This window comes from Staurois parvus, unplaced genomic scaffold, assembly GCF_062004578.1.
Source record: "Staurois parvus isolate SC_StPar_1 unplaced genomic scaffold, SC_StPar_1.0 ptg000137l, whole genome shotgun sequence".
Taxonomy (NCBI): domain Eukaryota; kingdom Metazoa; phylum Chordata; class Amphibia; order Anura; family Ranidae; genus Staurois; species Staurois parvus.
Genome location: NW_028317933.1, coordinates 11,060,780 through 11,076,321, shown reverse-complemented (window position 1 = coordinate 11,076,321; position 15,542 = coordinate 11,060,780). Strand labels below are relative to the sequence as shown.

General features: G+C 43.0%; 1 protein-coding gene across 1 annotated transcript in view; it reads right to left on the bottom strand.

Moving 5' to 3' along the window:
• The window catches only part of DLGAP4 (DLG associated protein 4), a 255,491-nt gene that overhangs the window by 124,747 nt on the left and 115,202 nt on the right, over positions 1-15,542 (bottom strand). Inside the window, exon 2 of the mRNA XM_089673346.1 lies at positions 7,195-7,272. The gene's annotated coding sequence lies outside the window, so the exon portion shown is untranslated. The remainder of the gene's footprint in view (positions 1-7,194; positions 7,273-15,542) is intronic.

Here is a 15,542-nt window from a genome sequence, read left to right as displayed (position 1 = left end):
ATTAATTTACACGCATCCGGATTTTTTTTAGCAAAGACATGTGGCAGAATACATTTTGACCTAAATTTTTATTGGACATGATTAATAGCAAAAAGTAAAAAATATTGTTTTTTTCTCAAAATTGTCAGTCTTTTTTGTTTATAGTGCAAACAATAAAAAAAGCTCTATTTATGGGGAAAAAAGGCCGTAAATGTCATTTGGGTGCAGTGTTGCATGACCATGAAATTGTCAGTTAAAGTAACGCAGCGCCATAACGCAAAAAATGGCCTGGACGGGAAGGGGGGTAAATCCTCTGGAGGGCAAGTGGTTAAACAAAAATCATTTGTTCTGGTATCAAACAAGAAACATTTTCATACTTGTCCCTTCAGATATTTTCGCATGAACTGTCGTGATTGTCTCTTAAAAGCTGTGTACTAACGATCAGATTATCGGACGATTGCTCCAAAAGCTGTATTTTTCATCCGATATCCTATTACTGCATCTGAGGCTTTAATAGACCCCCTCACTGCATATGCACAGCTGTCCTTCTACACAGCTATTTTCATAATGTGCCCCATTATCCACTTGCTTTTCGTAACAGTTTGGGATGTGACATGTTAATACTAGAATACATTCACAAGGCAGCTGGCAATGTTTAAATTTGGACCGTGTTCTAGTTGAACGTGTCAAGGGATATAACCTTGTTCCAAATACCGAGACGTACACTTCCTACCCTTCATCCTGCCTTTACGGATTTCCATGTCCACCACAAATAGGATCCTTCACTTCATTATTTAAATCTCCCAAAAGTAAAACTCCAATAAAAAAGCTTCTTCAATGTGGCTATAACAACTGCCCAAAAAATAATGTAAAAATCATTTTGTCTAATTTATCGTTGTCTTGTCCCCTTTGCTGTGTATGTTAAAAAAAAACCTCACAGGCTGGTTGTACTAAAGCTTGCCCTTAGATGGATTAAAATTTGGTCAGTTTCTGCTGAACCGGCTGAATTGCAATCCATCTATGGTCGGCTAAAAGCTGGACATACACAATGAAATGGACGCATCTGCAGCAGGGGCCGACTGACCATTCGAGCACTCGGGCACTGCCCGAGGGCCTGGGGTCAGTAGGGGGCCCCATGAGTTCCCCCTAGTACCTTTCATAGGCTTTTTTGGGTGTGGTTTGAGTTTGAGTGAGGACACAGGGGCCCCATGATCCCCTATTGCTTGGGGGTCCCATGAGTTTTCAGTCCGCACCTGATCTGCAGTGTCAGCTGCCATCTATGGCTGTCAGAATGACTGAACAGTGGCTACATCTGATTGGATCCATGTACTGTTCAGCTCAAAATTTTCCACCTGGCTATTTTGCCAAAAGTTGATTGAAAAATCAACGTTTGCTGAGCTGGGCCACCCACACCCAGATTGATGCTGAATTTGATCCATGTATGGGCAGCTATATAGGTAGATTCATAAAGCAGAGGTATGGACATACATGGTGACCATACAAAAAAAGCACACATTTATAAAGCCAGTGGAGTGCTACTCTTCGGAATAGAAGAATGTAGTAAAAAATATGAAAGCCAGATGACAAGTCCCCTCCCAATCCAAAGGAATTCCATGGATCAACATTTTATGAATGGGACTTCAGCTGAGTGTTACAGGTAAGGATGATGACACCTGCTCTACATTGTACATCAGATCCTTCATTTTCTAATGGTGTTCATACATGTTTATATATAAGATTGATTTCTTTTCCCACTCATCTCTATCGTTCTATAGTTGACAACCCATTCGGCTACCACACACAAGGAAGTGGATTTCGATCTATGATATATCTAAGATATATATATCATATATCTATAATATATCTAAGTTATGATTGACCGTAACTTAACCAGTTGCAGATTCTGGACGTGTTAGACACGCCCAAAAAGTGTCATCATTGTACACAGGGCCCGTGTAATACCTCCAGTCCTTCTGCGCTGCTTCCAGGACCACCCCTGGCACACTGATTAATCAAAGAGGCATTGCCTACACAGAGAAACTTCTGACAGCTGGACTTATCAAACTAAAGCAGTCTGGCAAAGTTTTTTAACAACATTGTTCAAAAGAAAAAATGTTTCATTTTGTATCTTTCTGTGTATTCATCTACAGCAGTGGTCTCCAAACTGCAGCCCTTGGGCCAGATGTGGCCCTTTGCTTGCCTTTATCCAGCCCTTGGAGCAGTATTCCTTACAGTGATAAGACACACTATTCTGCCAACTGATACCAACAAAATAGGTCACCATTTCTCCCACTGACACCAATAATGGGGTAGTATTTTTCCCAATGATACCAATGATACCAATGATGGGGCACTAATACTGAATGTGGCAATGTTTACTCCCACTGATGCCAGTAAAATATCCACTCCTGCTGGCCACAGTCTGGCCCCCCTGATTTCTAAAGGACAATAAACTGGCCCTTTGTTTAGAAAGTTTGGAGACCCCTGACCTACAGGGATGAACTTTGTTCTGCATATGAAGTCAGTTAAAGCAACCTAACAAGTAAAAATGTTTTTTTTTTTTAAATTAAATGTTCCTCTGTTTAAACCCTTATTAACCTTACTTTAATCAGTCCTAATTAACTCTTTATTCTTCTTCATTCAATTTTCATTTTCTAACTGATTTTTTTTTTGTTAGTTTCTATTTTATTAACTAATAATATTTAAACTTTTTTGTTTTTGTTTGTTTTGTTTGTTAATATTTTTACACCTTTAACATATATTTACAATTTCACATTTAAAAAGCACAAAATTGAAAAAAAAAAAAACCCACTTTATTTCATTTGTATGCTTTGTACCAGAATCAATTTTAGTGTTGTTTAAAATCGGACAAATTACAGAATAAAATCTGCATTTTTCATGTAACATTATTTATTTTTAAGCTAACACTACTCAAAAAAAGAAAAAGTGAGTTTTGTTACATTTTGTTACATTTGTTTAGGGATTGCGGAAAAAAAAATCATTGTTGCAAGACAGTAGTCGCAAAAAGAAAGCTTTGTTTGTTCTTAACTACTTGCCAACCGCAGATAGCCAAATGACGGCTACACTGCGGCCAGCCAGTTCTGGGAGGGTGTCATATGACATCCTCCCAGAACGCGCTCTCCTGGCGCCCCCGGGGGCGCGCATTGGCGATCTCCATGATCGCTGTGTCCTACGGACACAGCTAATCACGTGATGTGGTAAAAGTCCAATCAGAGCGGCCTTGTACCACGTGATCAGCCGTGTCCAATGACATGCTGATCACCCGGAAATGCAATTGCCGGTTCTCGGCTGCACTTTCCTCACGCTGTCAGAGCGTGAGGAAAGTACTGCCGAGAACCGGCAGTTGTCAGAGCAGGGATCGGCACCGATCATCAGGGCACTGATGATCAGGGCCCTGATGATCGGTGCCCAGCAGCGCCGCCCACCAGTTCCACCCACCTGTGTTTAGCAGTGCACCCACCTGTGCCCAGCAGTGCCCACCAGTGCCACCCAGCAGTGCCACCTACCTGTGCCCAGCAGTGCCACCTACCTGTGCCCAGCAGTGCCACCCACCTGTGCCCACCAGTGTCACCCACCTGTGCCCACCAGTGCCCATCAATGCAGCAGTGTCACCAGTCAGTGCCCAGTGGCTGTGCCAGTCAGTGCCCAGCAGTTGTGCCAGTCAATGCCTATCAGTGCCGCCAGTCAGTGCCCAGCAGTGATGCCAGTCAGTGCCACCTATCAGTGCTGTCTATCAGTACCCGTCATCAGTGCTGCCTATCAGTGCCACCCATCCATGCCACCTCATTAGTGCTGCCTATCAGTGCCGCCTATCAGTGCCCTTCAGTGCTGCCTATCAGTGCCCATCAGTGCTGCCTATCAGTGCCCATTTGTGCCGCCTCATCAACGCACATCAGTGAAGAAGAAAAATTACCTGTTTGAAAAATTTTATAATAGAAACAAAGCAACTTTTTTTTTTTCAAATCTTTTGCATTTTTTTTGTTTATAGCGCAAAAAGTAAAGTGCCCAGCAGCGATTAAATACCACCAAAAGAAAGCTCTATTTGTGAGAAAAAAATGATCAAAATTTCATATGGGTACAATCTTGCATGACCGCGTAATTGTCAATCAAAGTGCGACAGCGCTGAAAGCTGAAAATTGGCCTGGTAAAGAAGGGGGTATTAGTGCCTGGTAGGCAAGTGGTTAAAAAACAATATATGTTTTTATCTTAAGTAATGACAAAGTTATCGCTGAATAAACAGGTCCCTACCCCATAGGGGGTGAACAGGTGTGAGAGGCAAAGTGGTTACGATCGTAAGTCATCAATCGCATCTCTATGATTGTGTTCATGAACAAAGTATCTCAGTGCTGCCAATTGATGTAAAATGATCAATAATTTTCCACTCCGGCCGTTTGATCAAACCTGATTGAAACGGACTCTACATTGATTGCAAGCGAAGTTATGGCTATTCGATTTTTTACAGATTAGCAGATCAATTGGATAAAAAAAATGTGAAGCATGTATGGCTACCATAAGCCTGCAGTTACATTATAAATTGGCTTCTAATTTCCCAAGCTTGCAGTTACATGACTATGGGTCTCATTCCTGCCTCCTGAATGATGCCTGAAATCTGCTACCTTAAGCCCTCCCCAACCACTACTGGTTCCTGAAACATGGTGCTGTCTGAGAGACTCCAGAAAACATATCTTGCTGGCAGAGCTAGAATATCCTGTGTAATATACGTGCCTAAAGTGCTCACGTTCACATGGGCAGAAAAATGCTACGTTTACATCTGTACAGCAGATAGCTTTGTACACATCTAAACGCAGCATTGTAGTCAGGGGCGGATTGACAACTCATGGGGCCCCCGGGCAATAGGGGATCATGGGGCCCCTGTGTCCTTGCCCAAACTCAGAAAAGCCTATGAAAAAGGAACCAGGGGCATCTCATGGGGCCCCCTACTGACCCCGGGCCCTCAGGCAGTGCCTGAGTTTCCAAATGGTCAGTCCTCCCCTGATTGTAGTAATCCATGGGCCAATGCAAACAGCTCTGTCTACATACAAATGTCCGCTTGTTTGCCAACGCACAAAAAAAAGTAGGGCACAGCTGCAGATTTTATGGCCGTAGATCCTCAGATTTTACATGCATACGCATAGCAGAAAAAAACAAAACAGGGTGCACTCTCCTCGTGCATTAACTCAATGACCAAAAATTTATTAAAAAGATGCAAAACATTCTCACAAGCCATACAGGTCATAAAAACAGAGGAAGGGAGTTCGACCCCCAAAACTCATTAGCACTTTACCCGAGGACGCATGCTGTCCATGACTGGCACCTTTGACTTCTTGTCTCTGTTTTTATGACCTTTATGACTTGTGAGTATGTTTTTGCATCTTTTTAATACATTTTTGGTTATTGCGTTAATGCACAAGGAGAGTGCGCCCTGTTTTGTTTCTTTCTGCTAGTATCCAGATTCCCCAATCAATCAAGGGCGGCACCTCAGCAAGTGCACTATTCCATTTTGAGTGCAGCAGGAGAGATTTGAGCGCTGGTTTCTGGTTACTGTTGGTGCATACGCATAGAGTATAAGGGCTCATTCACATGGGCACACGTGTATTTTCTGCATTTAAAAAAGATTCTTGTGGGCAAAGCTGCATAAAAATGTACACCTAAACTACTCGCATCTATGTGTGTTCCTATGCATATATACCCGTAGGCATGTAAAATCTGCAGATTAGTCCTATTTTTCTTCTGTGCATGGATAAACACATTTTTGTATGTAGATGCAGTTGTGTGTATGGGATCACTGATTACTATAGTACTGCATTAAATGCATACCAAATTATTTTACGCATCTAAACGCAGCATTTTTCTGGCAATGAATGAGCTCTAAACATGCATAAATGTAAGTACTTATTTTACACAGGTTTATCTAGATCTGCCAGCAAGAACCTTTTTTCATACAGAAAATACACGTATGCCCATATACAGTAAATGAGCCATTACCGCAGGCTATCCCCGCTTCAGTCTATCTTGAATGCTGCGGCCAGATACATCCACCTTACTCACCGCTCCGTATCCGCCACCCTTCTCTGCCAATCCTTCCACTGGCTTCCGATTGCCCAACGGATAAAATTCAAAATGCTAACATTGACGTATAAAGCTATTCATAATACTGCCCCAAACTACATCACCGATCTGGTATCCAAATACCACCCAAAACGTACTCTCCGCTCCTCACAAGACCGCCTACTCTCTAGTTCCCTGGTCTCCTCCTCCCATGCCCGCCTCCAGGACTTCTCCAGGGCTTCCCCCATCCTCTGGAACTCCCTAATCCAATCCACCAGACTATCACCTACTCTCCTCACCTTTAGGCGCACTCTGAAAACCTATCTCTTCAGGGAAGCCTACCCCGCCCTCAGCTAATTGCCGATCTCCTCCACTCTTCCTACCACTCCATCCCCCACAGCTATTTCCTCCTGTACCACTATCCCCTCCCTCCTAGATTGTAAGCTCCAAGGAGCAGGGCCCTTGAGCCCCTCGTGTATTGAATCGTATTGTTACTGTACTGTCTTGCGTACTGTCTCCCATTATAATCTACAGCGCTGAGCAAACTGTTGGCGCTATATAAATCCTGTATAATAATAATAATAATAATTATTTTCAATAAGTAGATCCAAGACCTGTGAAATTGTGAGCCAGTAATGAAATCAGGGGAGGGCTGACCATTCGAGCACTCGGGCACTGCCCGAGGGCCCAGGGTTAGTAGGGGGCCCCATGAAATGCCCCTTGAGTGTGTGCAAGGACACAGGGGCCCCATGATCCCCTTTTGGCCGGGGGCCCCATGAGTTGTCAATCCACCCCTGAATGAAATATTTGCAGATGGCACCTTTAAGGGTGCTGAACGCCTCAGAGCCGTTCTGCCTGTGACGTAACTCTGCCCAGAAAATCGGTTTCAGTTAATTTCTGTGCTGCAGCTTCATCTTGCCAAAAAGTTGCCAAGCTTCACAGAGAGCTTTAGCTGCCTTAGAGATGATTATATTAATGCTGTGAAAACAGCCAATTAGCGTCAGTTCCGATAATGAAGACCCCTGCCAATCTACACTGACCTGCACGTTAAATGGGTTTCCTGCTATCTAGCGGAAAGTAGAAACCCCCTTTAACAGATAGCTCCTGCACACATTCACTCCGCCATTCTTCTCCTTAACGACGTACCTGTGTTCCACGGATTTTTCCATCTTCGTTTTGTCACCTGTTCTCCTCCCTCTGCAAACCCTCTGCCTATTTTTTAGCCTAGAAGAGAGAGAGAAAAAAAAAAAGTAAGCGGGTTGAGTACGAGACGGAAGGTAGGAAACATGAAAGGGAAGATTGAGCGAGAGAGAGAGAGATTCTGATGCTGCCAGGACACAGAACAGGATCCAGAGCGGAGAGCTTGAGAGAGGAAATAAGCCGGGTGCAATCAAACAGCGACAAGGCTTGAAGGACCCTAAGCCAAAGATGAAAATGACTGTATTTCTAGAGAAGAGGAAATGTGTGTGGATGGGGGATGTAAAGCAGCAGCAGAAGAATAAAAATCAGAACACTGAACAGACAGACAATTCCAGCCAACATAAGGCCCAGAGACATGTTTAAGGAGCCATTACTCCCTATACTCATATTTGAGTTACAGACGGATACTGCTGGGCTGAATCAATCACTAGCTTAAAGACGCATCAAGAGCCATCAGGTCAAATAGAGCTGGCCTCATTTCTTGGCTGAAAGACATCCACCATCATCCCATCCTGGAGTCTCCAAATGATGGGCCATGGGCCACTACAAGATTTTATCTGGCCTACAGCTAGGGTCAGTGATGCATCCTCAACGCACACATATTGAGGATTAAAGTCAACAGAGGCTGCCTATGGTCTCTACTTCAACCTCCCCGCTTAACCAAATACCCCCCCAGGGCAGATTACATATGCTCCACTAGCATCACATCCCCATCGTCATCCCCAGCTATGGTCAGTGGTGTATCCTCAACGTGCACTGATTCAGGGTTAAGGTCAACAGAGGCTGCATTTGGTCTCCACTTCTGATGTAAGGGGGAATTCTGATTGGGATCCTGATGTAAACGGGGACTCTGATAGGGATCCTGATGTAAGGAGGCACTCTGCTGTAAGGGGGATCTTTCATGGGGACCCTGATGTAAGAGTGAATTCTGATAGGGACCCTGCTATAAGAGTGTTCTGATAGTGACCCTGATATAAGGGGGTTCTGATGGGGGACCCTGATGAAAGAGGGAACTCTGATTGGGACCTTGATATAAGGGGGTTCTGATGACCACTCTGATGTAAGGGGAACTCTGATATATAATCTTTAGCAAGGAGCCAATGGAGGCAAAATGTCAGCAGATTAAAACTCAGCTTTTATACATCGCTCAGAAACACGGATGTTGGAGTTTCTTACCTCCATGGAGACCCCCCTCATGCTGGTTCATCAACACTTATATTCCCTGCAGTATTTCTCTTAAAGTGGTTGTAAACCTCAGACATGAAATATGAACAAAGCATATCCCTCTATAGTGTGTATCAGGGGCGGACTGACCATTCAAGCACTTGGGCACTGCCTGAGGGCCCGGGGTCAGTAGGAGGCCCCATGAAATGCCCCTGGTACCTTTTTATAGGCTTTTTTTGGGTGTGCTTTGAGTGTGGGCAAGGAAACAGGCCCCATGATCCCCTATTGCCTGGGGGGCCCCATGAGTTGTCAGTCCGCCCCTGGTGTGTACGTGTATTAATTAAGAGCACTAAGTGCCATTTCTGTCTGTTGCCTCATTCCTCTCCTATCAGCATGAATCACTTCTGAAAAGTTTTCCTGACACCAAGAGAAAAATAGTGACAGAGGAGCTGCAGCAGACTGACAGCCTCAGCTCTGTTCCTGTGAGCTGTGTGGAGGGGGGTGTGTCCCTTCCCCCCAATCAGCTGTCAGAGCTCTCCTCGCTGAGCTCTGCAGAGTGTAATTTCAACTTTCCTCCTCCTTTTTTCTGAACGCTCAGAAAGCTATATATATTCTGAACTTTGAACAGATGTAGAGAAGAGAAAACTGCAGATAAACAGGTACAATGTATGTAGGAGGATTTGTTTCATCTCTGTGTATCACCTGAGGCCAGTCACTGGGTATAGGTAAGGGTTTACAACCACTTTAATGTAATATAAAAGAAAAATCCATCAGGGAAAGGAAGATATACTGACAGAAACAGGTATGTACAAAGAGATATCACCTCTGAGCTTGTGACTCTCTCCGTTTCCTCCCATGAGCAGCACTAAGTGCCTGAGCAGCCAATCACCAGGTGCCAATGCAATCCCATGGAGAGGGGAGACCTAGAGTCAGAGAGGCTTGGAGGTCACACAAGGCTTCTTCTTCTATCAGAGGAGCAAAGGCAAGGTAAGTACAAACAGCTGGCGAAGGGTGATATTTAGGTAAACCTGTTGCTTTGCTCTCCATGGGCAAATAACAAGTTCACTTTAAAGCTGAACTCTTATCTTTTTTATAACTTTGATCCAGTTGGAAAACTTCTAACTCTTCATATCTCCCACCTGGAGGGACACTGGGGATGCAGACATTTACTATAGTTGCCGGTGCTACATACAGTCAATGCTTGTATCATCCAGGTGTTGCTCAAGTAGCTTGCAGTGCGCACAATGACCATGGGGGTTCGATCACTCGGCACCTCCACTGTGTAGAGAGCATCTTGTATTTATTTCAATGACTACAAGATGTTCTGTGATTGGACGAGGCAGAAAGGAGGGGTGGGTGATGGACATGGGTTTTGTTCTGTCTCCCTTTCATGTCATTTTTCTGTGTTGTATTGAAATGCATTAGGTTGTTATGGTTTTGTAGCATGTTGACATCTAGTGGCAGTTTTGGGCCACTACTGCTTGTTTACTAATGTAATTTTGGTATCCTTCTCTGTCTTCCCCTTCTGTTTAATGCTACTTGCTTTAGTCCTAACTAGACCCTCCCCACTTCTTTCAGGCTATAAAACATCCTCTGTACTGCAATTAACTGAAGTAAGTTGTGTTGGATTCAACATCTGTGTCTTACTGAATAGCTAAGCTGCCTATGGATGGTGCCAAGTCAGCAGGTGACCATAATGTCTGGAAAGACATGGTCTAAAGAGGTATGTCAATACATAAAGCAACATTTGAAACAGAAAATGCTCAATGGGCAAAGTGACGGAGACCAGGCAAACGTGTTAAACAATAGATCCATCCGTGCCCAGAAGAACAGAGACTTTCATCAAGCTGGAAAATGCTTTTGACGATCAAATTCTGCTACTTAGCCTCAGTCTAGATCATTGTAAATGACGCCTTAGATTATTAAATATTTAAGGCTGTTTTAAGTTTATGAATTACAAAAAGTAGGTTAATGAATTCATATATTAGCATTTTAAATAGTGCTAGTTATATAATAAAGAGTCAGGTTTATAGGTTATTTAATTAATTGATGTATACTGATTAATTGATAGCTTGATCTGATCATTTATTTTATCTGTAATTGGTTAATTAGGGTAATTAGCTTCTTTTTTATCTAGACCTGTTATTTTTTAGCATCTTTTAAATAAAAAAAAAATTCCTCCTTACTCTATAAAACTTGGCTAGACATACACTTTTAGTAGACTGACATATACAAAAACCTCAGTCCGTGGTCTGACTATCAGGGGTTTTGCCTGTGTTTCAATTGTTTATTTATTATAGGTACTTATATAGCACTGTCAATTTATGCAGTGCTTTACACACACACACACACATATATATATATATATATATAGTACATTCACATCAGTCCCTAACCCACAAGGAGTGTACAATCTAAGGTCCCTAACTTACATTCATACATACACATACTAGGGCCAATTTAGACAGGAACCAATTCACCTACCAGCATGTCTTTGGAGTGTGGGAGGAGACTGGGGTGTCTGGAGGAAGCCCTTGCAGGCACAGGGAGAACATGCAAGCTCCAGGCAGGTGGTGCCGTGGTTGGGATTTGAGCCAATGACCCTAGTGCTGCCAGGTGGAAGTGCTAACCATTTAGCCACTGTGCTGCCCCACATCTTTCTGCATCTTCCTATCCCTCTTGTATTGAACTGTATTGTTGCTGTATTTTCTCCCTTTATATTGTACAGCGCTGAGCAAACTGTTGGCACTATATAAATCCTGTATAATAATAATAATAATCTTGTTTACCTGTAAAACCCTCCCTTGTATAGATATCCAAAAGCTTTAAGACTGTTGATGGGTGTCACCATCTTGGATGTAATGTCAGCAACCCCAGCAGACTCAAAGCTGTCACTCCTATGACACTCTATAGTATTTACTTACCTTTACTCCTTCCCCGGCAACAACATAAAAGGTAATAAAGGAAGGTGAAGGGAGGGGCAGAGAATCTGGGCCAGCACGGACAGTATTTAGAGGAGAGGGTTATGACATGGAGAAAGGGTATTGCGCTAGGGAATTATACGCCTAAAGAAACTAGTTGAATTATAACTGGTATAAATGTTGGCATCAATGCAGTAAGGGGTTTGATACCCATAGGCCCTTATTTGTGGTAATGCCAGATTATATGCCTGTTTTGTTTTTTTTTTGCCTAATACTAGAAAAAGCAGCAATAATTGATTGATAAAGCTAATCGGAATGTTTTGGCCTTTTATAGCGCCATGCCTTGAGATTCAGAGTCACAAAGGGACCCCTGTGCAACACCAGTTTTTGGTCCCCAATAGTAAAAACATTTGTTCAATATGTCACAGTTGACAGCTGGATAGAAGTTAATTCAGGCCTGTGTGATGATAGTAGAGGTCCAAACACCTATCTGATTCAAATCTAATATAAATGGGCCCCTTAGCCTCAGAGGGCCCTTGTACAGCTGCTCATTCTGCACGCTTGTTATGTCCACTCCTGCATATACTCCCTCCTACCCACTTAAAGTGGAACGTCACTCAAAAAGTGAAGCTCTTTGTGTTGCCCCCCCCCCATCCCAGTCTGTAACCATCTTACAATGTTTTTTGAAGGGGGTTGGGCAAGTACTGATTTTTTTCAATACCCACTCCCACTTCCACTTCCACAATCCTCGCCTATCCATGGATGACGCCACTTGCTCCACCCCCTCCCCACGTGCAACCTCCTGGGATAGGCCACATGTTCCAAGATCCTGAAGGAATATTCACAGAGTGCTGCGTAAACTTGCACATATGCAGTAGGGATTCATTTGTGAGTAGGGATTCCTCAAGAAGCCACATATGCAGTAGGGATTCATTTGTGAGTAGGGATTCCTCAAGAAGCCACATATGCAGTAGGGATTCATTTGTGAGTAGGGATTCCTCAAGAAGCCACATATGCAGTAGGGATTCATTTGTGAGTAGGGATTCCTCAAGAAGCCACATATGCAGTAGGGATTCATTTGTAAGTAGGGGTTCCTCAAGCAGCCACAGCAGATTCCCATATCCAAGATGGTGGCAGCAGTAAGAAGAATTGGTTGTGGGAAGACAGAGCTGGACCACAGGCACTGGTAAGCACATGATTTTTAAAAGTCAGCAGCTACAGAATTTATTATTTTTTTTTTAATCAAACTGAAGTTTCTCTTTAAAGTTGTAATCCAAGCAAACCTCTTAAGACACAGTTAAAGGATAAGTTCACTTTTCGTAACATGTTACATGTTACACCCCCCAATCCCTGCTGTGACAGCTAGCTAGCTGTCACAATTTTGAAAAAATATGGCTGTGCGGGGCTCTGCACACCCGGCTGTGTTACTCATTCACAATATTTTGAGAATGGGAAAACTACAGCCTTTGCAGCTGTCAGCTTGTAGTTTGTAATGAACTACCATGACCATTGGGCCTTCCTGTCAGTGAGTATCTGTGTGCCTGTATGGGAAGTACAAGGAAACAGATACTGACAGGTCAGAGAGAGATCTGCATGACACCAACAATCTGCTGAATGCGAATGCTTTAGAGCAGGGGTCTCCAAACTTTCTAAACAAAGGGCCATTTTACTGGCTTTCAGACTTTAGGGGGGCCGGACTGTGGCCATTGGGAGTAGATATTGTCCTGCTTCATTGGGAGTAAACAATGCATCTTTGGCATTAGGGGGAGGAAAAGTGCCTTATTCTTGGTGTAAATTGAAGAAATCGTGCCCCATCGTTGGTATCAGTGGAAAATTATTGCCCCATTGTTAGTGTCTGAGGGAGGAATAGAGCTTCATGGTTTGTTTCAGTGAGACAAATAGTGCCCTGTTGTTAGTGTAAATGGGAGGACAAGTGCCCCATTGTAGGTGTCAATGGGAGGAATAGTGCCTGTTGTTGATGTCAGTAGCAGGAATTATGCCCCCGTTTTTGGTGTCAGTGACAGGAATAGTGTCTTTTATCAGTGGGGGAAAAAGTGCCCCAAGGGCCGGATAAGGGAAAGCAAAGGGCCGCATCCAGCCCCCAGGCAGTAGTTTGGAAACGACTGCTTTAGAGGATCCAGAAAAAAAATTATAAATGCACATTTTTTTATCTGCAAAAACATTTTTTATTATTTTTTTTTATAAAAGGTGAACTTATCCTTTAAAATACATATTATCTGCTAAAGGAGAATCAAGGCTCAGGACCTGTCTGCGGTCTCCTTTGCAAAATAGCAATAGAGCCTGGTCCAGGCTCTACCCCAAGCTGTGATTGGACAATGAAGGAACAGCAGCGCACTTAGGCACCTTTCACAAGAGCAGACTCCGTCAAGCAGATCCAGCTGCTCAGTGGGGGATCTGTCCACAGATCCTCTCTGAGCAGCTGGATGACAGGTCCGTGCCCGCTCCGCTTGTGCAGCGCGGACACGGACACAGATCACTTTTCTCTATGGAGCATTCAGATATAAACGGACCGCTTGTCCATTTACATCCAACTGTCATCTGATCCAATGCACTAGACGGATGGGGAACAGAACCCCCATCCATAGGATTTTAGCAGATAGAATCGGATGCAGGCAGGTGTAAACGGACTGAATAGCCTGATCCGGTCCACCTGAAAAATGGACAGGTAGACCAGATCAGTCCGCCCATGTGAATAGGGCCTTACTGGGTCATCCATTTGCTCTACCCCCTCCTGTAAGCACGTTGACAGCTTAGAGCCCTGATAGGCTCCTAGCAGTTCTGCTACACGGGGCATCAAAGGAATCTTATAATAAGGCAAATTCAGGAATTATGCAAATTATATAAATACATGTTATTATGTTTTTAATGAATACATAATTGGATTAAATTATGCTTTTATATCTCCCTAGAGTTTAGCTTTAAAGCTAAATAATAAAAAAACAGCAACAGGAAAAAGTAGGTGTATCTGCTTCATTAAAAACATTGTGAATTACAAAAACCTATTGTGGATAGTAAAAGCAGCCATAAGCAATAAATTGGATGTAAACTAAATGTAAGGTTTTATTACATAAAAAAATAATCAAAAAGGCCTAAACCGATTGCCACTGCAACATTGCTGTCATTTTTGTTCTTGGTATGAAAGGCTGACATCATGAAGGTGATGAATGGAAAGATTAAGATACTGATTTCTGTGGTCAAGGACAGATAGACGCCATATTGTCAAATGCCAAAAGAATTCCTATGTTGTCAATCCTGCAATTCCTGAAGCTCATGTACCCTGCTGATTAAAACAAGGGATGTGCCCAATGTCTGCATAGAGACCACTAGGGGAGGACTGACAACTCATGGGGCCCCTTGGCAATAGCGGATCATGAGGCCCCTGTGTCCTTGACCGCACTCAAAGCACACCCAAAAAAGCCTATAAAAGGTACCAGGGGCATTTCATGGGGCCCCTACTGACCCTGGGCCCTCGGGCAGGGCCCGAGTGCTCTAATGGTCAGTCCGCCCCTGGAGACCACTGTTTCCACATAAAGAGTAAGGTCTTTATCTACAGCGTGTTGGCAGGTAACAGGCTTCTCTAATCAGGCTGTGGCTGCTTAATGTATTACTACAGACAAACATTTTTTTTAACCACTTCAGCTCTTGAAGGTTTTTCCCGTTTTGTGATCAGGCCATTTTTTGCTATACCACACTGTGCTACTTTAATTGACAATTGCACATGCTGTACCCAAATTAAATTCATATATTTTTTTTCCAAACAAATAGAGCTTCCTTTTTTTGGTATTTGATCACCATTGGGTTTTTTATTTTTTGCGATATAAATAAAAAAAGCCAAAACATTTTGTAAAAAAAACAATATTTTTTACTTTCTGCTATAAAATATATCCAATAAAAAAATTTGAAATCTAATTTCTTCATAAATGTTGGCCAATATGTATTTTGCTAGATGTCTTTGATAGAAAAAAAATCCCAATCAGTGTATATTGATTAGTTTGCGTGAAAGTTGTAGCGCCTATAAACTCTGGTATATATACTGGAATTTTTATTTTTGTACTAATGGCGGTGATCAGCGACTTAAAACAGGACTGGTGCAGCGGGTAATCTGACATTAACTGACACTGGGGGGGAGGGGACTGACTAACTGCCACTGACATAATAAGAGACATTAATACAGTGATCAGTGATAAT